Genomic DNA, 6,000 nt, shown 5'->3' on the forward strand with positions numbered 1-6,000 from the left:
TATAACAACTTTAACCTCAGCCTTGCAGACACGTAGATCATCTGTACCGACTTTGCCTTCAGAGGAAGCAGCCTCACTGCCACAGATAAGGGAGGGAGAGACTGAGCAACTACAATTAGAGGATATGGCCTCAGGAACATCTGCTAATATCTTAGAGAAGATTTTTGAAAAATTGGAGTCTTTGGAAAAGAAGGTTGATGAGCAAACAGCTAAAATTGATCAGAACACAGAAAGTTTAAACAGATTAACAGGACAAGTAGCACAGAACGTGCAAGCAATTGGAGAGTTGAAGGAGGCTACAGTAGAGAATCGGAAATTGGCTGAGGACACTAGTCAAAAGCTTGAAAATTTAGAACAAGAGGTAAGACCACTCGGCAAACAAGTAAGTGAACATCAGACCTATCTTTCTATGATAGAACTGCGAAATCGGGAGAGTAACCTTAGGATCAGGTCGGTACCAGAGGCAGAAGAAAGCAACCTAGCTGAGTTCCTGACTAAAGAATTCTCCAAATTTTGGAATTTGGAGGAAAAGGACTTTAAAATTGTTTCAGCTTTCAGGCTTGGAAGGCTTGCAAGAAAGGAGAAGCCCAGAGACTGCTTGATAACATTGAGATCAAAGGAGGAAAGGGACAAGATTTTGGGCCTACACTACGGGAAGTCATTGGACATTCTGGACAGAAGAATTGAAATTTACAAAGATATTCCTAAACAGCTGTTGGACCTTAGATCCGCCTATTCTGAACTAGCTAGACTACTAAGATGCAATTCAATTGTTTTTAGGTGGGAATTTCCCCAAGGACTTTCCTTTACCTTCAGAGGGAAGAAAGTTAAAATTAGGACACTGGAAGAGAGAGATAAATTTCTGTCTACATACGAAGAGGACCTTCAAAAAGGAATTGATTCCCCCTTTGGGCCTGGAGCACTGGCGGTACCTGCACCTTCGAAACCAGAAGATCCATCGAACAAAGCACCACCCCCAGAAAAATAACCAGATCTATTCAGGATGTCTCTGCAACTTTTGAGCTGGAACATTAATGGCTGTAACATTCCAGAAAAAAGGAAAAAAATATTTCACATATTGAAAAAAGAACAATTGGACATTATTTGCTTGCAAGAAACACATGTGACTAGGCTCCACAGGAAAGTATTAATAAACAAAAGACTTGGTCAAGAATTTATCTCTTCGGACAAAGTAAAGAAAAGAGGGGTGGTGATATACGCAAAAGAGAGCCTGTCACCTAAATTCTTATTCAAGGACGAACATGGAAGAATTTTGGCAATTGAAATACAGCATCAAGGAGAGAAGCTTCTGATATTAGGAATTTATGCACCAAATGAAGGGAAATCGGAATTCTACAAGGAGTTGCATGAGACCATGCTGGATTTTCTGGACTATGACAACATCATCATGATGGGAGACATGAATGGGGTTGTTTCAACCTACATGGATAAGTCACAGAATCAAAATGTTACAAAAGACGGCAGACTACCAAAAACCTTTTTTGAAATGACAGACAATATGGATTTGATTGACATCTGGAGGACAAAGAACCCCTTGGGAAGAGAGGGAACATTCTTCTCTGAAGCCCAGCTGACTTGGACAAGAATCAACCAAATTTGGATATCTAGTGTGCCGCGAGATGTTGCCTGGTGTGCCGCGAGATGTTGCCTGGAGGGAGGCGGGTGAGGGCGTTTGCTTCCCGGAGGACGGAGCGAGGGCGCCCCCTGCTGGGCCGGGGCTCGCTCTCCCCAGAGGGTAAATCTGGATCAAATGGGGCGAGGGGCGGGCAGAATTCTGGGGGCCACTGATGCCCTACAGACCCCCCCAAGTCCTCCGGGGGGCGCGCTCTGCTGGGCTCTTTTCGGTCGTTGTGCTTGTGGGAAGCCGCCCCTTCCCTGGGCGACGCGCCGCCTCGTGACTCCGGAGTCAGTCCCGCGGGCTCTCGGAGGGACTCGCGAGCGATGGCGCGGCGGCTCCGGGGCGCGCTCAGCCGGGCCGCCGCGCGCCCCTGCGCAACCCCTGCTGCAGCTGCCCGGCGTGGAGCGCGACGCGGAGCCGGCCGGGCTTGGAGGCGCCCAGGTAGGGCCGAGCCGGGCGGGGGCAGGGAGGTCTCGGTCTGCTGCGGGCGCAGGAGGGCGAGCGGGAGAGGGGGAGCCGTCGGGTCTCCTGGAAGGAAGCGAGGCGGCGGCTGAGGGGGATGCAGCCCCGTCCCCAGCAACAGGCGCTCCTCGAAGTGAGGCCACAAGTCGGGGCTCGGACAGGGCCTGGAAGCAGCGGCTCCGGCTCTTGGGAGCGGAGAAGGGGACTTCGAAAGCGGCCTGGAGGAGAAAAGCCCCGATGCAGCGAGAGCGGGGAGCGTGCTGCCTTGTCCAGGCCTCCTCGCTTTGTGCCGTCCGCTGCCGGGAGCAGGACACGGGGGCTCCTCGTTCGCATGCTTTCCCGGGTGATCGGTGAGGGTTAGGGTTAGGGTCCCTCAGTCCCTCGCTTTGCTGCCTCCTCCCCCCCACCCCCCAAAGCTTGGAGGTCCCCGGCAAGGGGGAGGAAAAAAATTTGAAAGTTACACTTTCGTGCGTCCCTCCCGGCGTGACGCTGCGCGCTGACGTCACGGGGCTGTAATGGTGGTGTGCCTCGATATTTTTTTCATCAAACAAGTGTGCCTTTGCCCAAAAAAGGTTGGGAAACACTGATCTAGAGGTCTGGCACCTAAGGCCAGAAAGGTGGAAATCTGCGCAAAGACCTGCTCCGACCATAATGCAATAAAGATGGACATGACACTACTACCAACCGGCTCCTTTAGATGGAAAATGAATGACAACTTATTTAGAGATCAGGGAATCATTAAGAAGGCCCAAAAAGCTTTGAAGGACTATTTTGAGATAAATATGAACACTACTGTGGAAAAAAGAACCATCTGGGACACAAGCAAAGCGGTGATGAGAGGGTTCCTGATACAACAGAATGCTGTAAAGAAAAGGACACAAAATGAGAAGAAAGACAAGATTTTGGACAAAATAAAGGAATTAGAGAAGAAGTTAAGATTAAATCCGAAATCACAGGCGACTCTGAGAGAAATCAAACTTCATCAAGCACAATATTCTAAACTGATAAACCAAGAAATAGACTGGAAGGTCAAATTAATGAAACAAAAAACGTTTGAGTCGGCGAACAAGTGTGGGAAACTGCTAACTTGGCAGTTGAAGAGAAGACAAAAATTAAATACAGTTACAAATTTGGAAATTGAAGGAAGGAACATTCAGAACCCTGTGGACATTAGAAAGTCTTTTCAGAGATATTTCAAAAAACTTTATACTCAAGGGCCGCAAGATGAGGTGGAGATTAAGCAATTTTTGGAAAAAAATGGACTACCAAAGCTCACACAAGAACATAGAACAACCCTGAACTCTAGAATAACACGGCAAGAGATTGAACAAGCCATTCAGAACATGCAACTGGGCAAATCTCCAGGGCCAGATGGGCTGACCTCCAAGTATTATAAAACATTAAAAGACTATTTGATACAACCACTTATGGAGGTTAGCAATGAAATTTTGGAGGGGAAGAAGGCGCTGGAGTCGTGGAAAGAAGCTTTCATCACTTTGATACCAAAATTGGAAGCTGAAAAGACACAACTTAGGAATTATCGTCCCATTTCTCTTTTGAATGTGGATTACAAAATATTTGCAGACATTTTGGCAAGTAGATTTAAAAAAGTGCTAAATGAAGTAATCCACAAGGACCAGGCAGGCTTTCTCCCAGGTAGACATCTGTTTGCTAATACAAGGAACATTATTGATATCTTGGAGGAAGAATAAGGGTTTCATCCACCCTCTACCAATATATTTTAGAAGTACTGAAAGGGAGTACCAGGAAACTACAGCAGAGTACTCAGCTGCTGTTTTCTTTTATTTTTATTCAGCAAGCTAAAAGTAATAATCAAAGCAGTCACATGAGCAGGAAGAATAACAATCATATAAAGCATATAAAAGTTTGAGTGATGTAAAATATATTCTATAATGGAATACAAAATTCATATTTATACCAAACATATCAAATAATTAGGAAAGTTGTCAAACTCAAATTCAGTGGGAATGTATACCTTCCTGAAGAAACCAGAGGCCTTTCTCCTGGGCATGGTCAGCCAATTGGTGCCAAAGAAGGGTAGAACTTTCTTTATGTATGCTACAACAGCAGCAAGAATACTTATCGCAAAGCATTGGAAGACACAAGATTTACCCACCCGGGAAGAATGGCAGATGAAGTTGATGGACTACATGGAATTGGCGGAAATGACTGGCAGAATCCGAGACCAGGGAGAAGAGTCGGTGGAAGAAAATTGGAAAAAATTTAAAGACTATTTACAGAAACACTGTAAAATTAATGAATGTTAGAAGGATGCTGGAATGAAATATGGCTTTAGCAGAAATGTTATAAAGAACTAAGTAAAAATAGATTGTTAATGGGCCAAAGGGGAAAAAGTAAGGTTAGATTGTGTTAAGATAAATTATAGGACAAAAACTGAGAAAGATGGAAAGGATTTGCTGAAATAGCTAACTGAACTAGAATACAAAAAAGGGAGGTGTGAGGTGGTCATTGAAACAAGTAAATGAAAGATAAGATATGGAAATATTGGATGTGTTTTTAATTGTTTCTGTTTTTGTTTCTGTTTTGTTAAGATAAGTAGTGTTTTTTGTTTTTAATGTATTGTATTGTTTTGCTTTGTTTAACTTTTTTTCTTTCTGTAATCTTTAAACTCTTAATAAATATCACTTAAAAAAAAGAAATTTAGTGGGAATGTGCCAAAAATGAGATTGTTTGGTCATATAAATCAGTAACTGCCCCCAAGAAGAAGCAAGTCGGAGGGGTGAGCATCCTCCCAAGCAGCATGTATTTTGTGAGTTAGTTTTTCAGAAATGGCTGAATGACTGTTTAAAACCATAGAATCCACAGAATAACAAGATGCAACCTTCCACCCATGAGAGATCACTAGATGAGCAGCAACCAACCCATATAGAATTAATTGTTGAGAAGTTCAGCATCGGCTCCATCAAAAATTGATAACCTGACTTGTTTGCCAACAATACTACCAATCTCCATGACAACCCGCTTCCAGAACCCATGTCCATAGTTGCATCCCTGTAAATTACAGCCCTGCCGGTGTGAGGGAACCAGATCTTACAATATGAACTGGTGGGACTGGGGTTAAAAACCAGCGGCAGACCACCTTCAAGAACTCTCCCTCGAGGGACAAGGGGGTCGGGGCCGGGAAGCAGTCGCGGGCTTCAAACACGCCGGGACTTTTCGGTTTAGAAATGAGGTGAGAACAGACGGGGGCAGAAGCCAGAAGGGAGTCAAGAAAACGGCGGAGAAAGGATTTTCTCTCACACAACATATGACACTCAGGAGCGTCTCACGAAGCTGAATGCGACCCGCTTCTGAGTTTGGCCTCTCTCCCCCCCCCCCCCCCGCCTTGAGCTTCTGCGGGAAAAGGGGCTCTCGGTGAGAGGCGCCGCCCTCGCCTAGGGGACCCCCCCCCCCCGCCAGCCCGCTCCCCGCTGCTCGGGCGGAGGGAAATCGCCGCAGCAACGGCTCCGCCGGCCGCGTTTCCGGGCGAGGCGTCAGGCCCCGCCTTCCAGAAGGTCCTCCTCCGGTTGCCAAGGCCGGTCTGCCCCGCTGAAGCTTTCTCTATGGCCGGGCTTTTGAAAAACCCTTTCAGTCGATTGGTGCTCAAGCCGGCCAATGAAGCTGTAGTCCCGCCCCGCCGTCAATCTCGCCGCCAATGGAGCCGACCTTTCGCTTGAGAGACACGTAGGTAGCCCGTAGAGAGAGGCGGTGCTAAAAATGCCGGCCAATAGAGGCAAAGGTCGGGGCGGGCGAAGCGGGGGCCGCCGGGCGCAGAGGGACTCCCCGCGGGGCGAGGGAGGGGGCGCCCGGGAAGGAGCGAGCGAGCGCGGAGGCGGGTGGCGGGGAGTTCCGCCGGCTCCCCGTTTCCTTTCTTCGCA

The sequence above is a fragment of the Podarcis melisellensis genome (assembly GCF_964234715.1).
Source record: "Podarcis melisellensis genome assembly, chromosome: 17".
NCBI lineage: Eukaryota > Metazoa > Chordata > Lepidosauria > Squamata > Lacertidae > Podarcis > Podarcis melisellensis.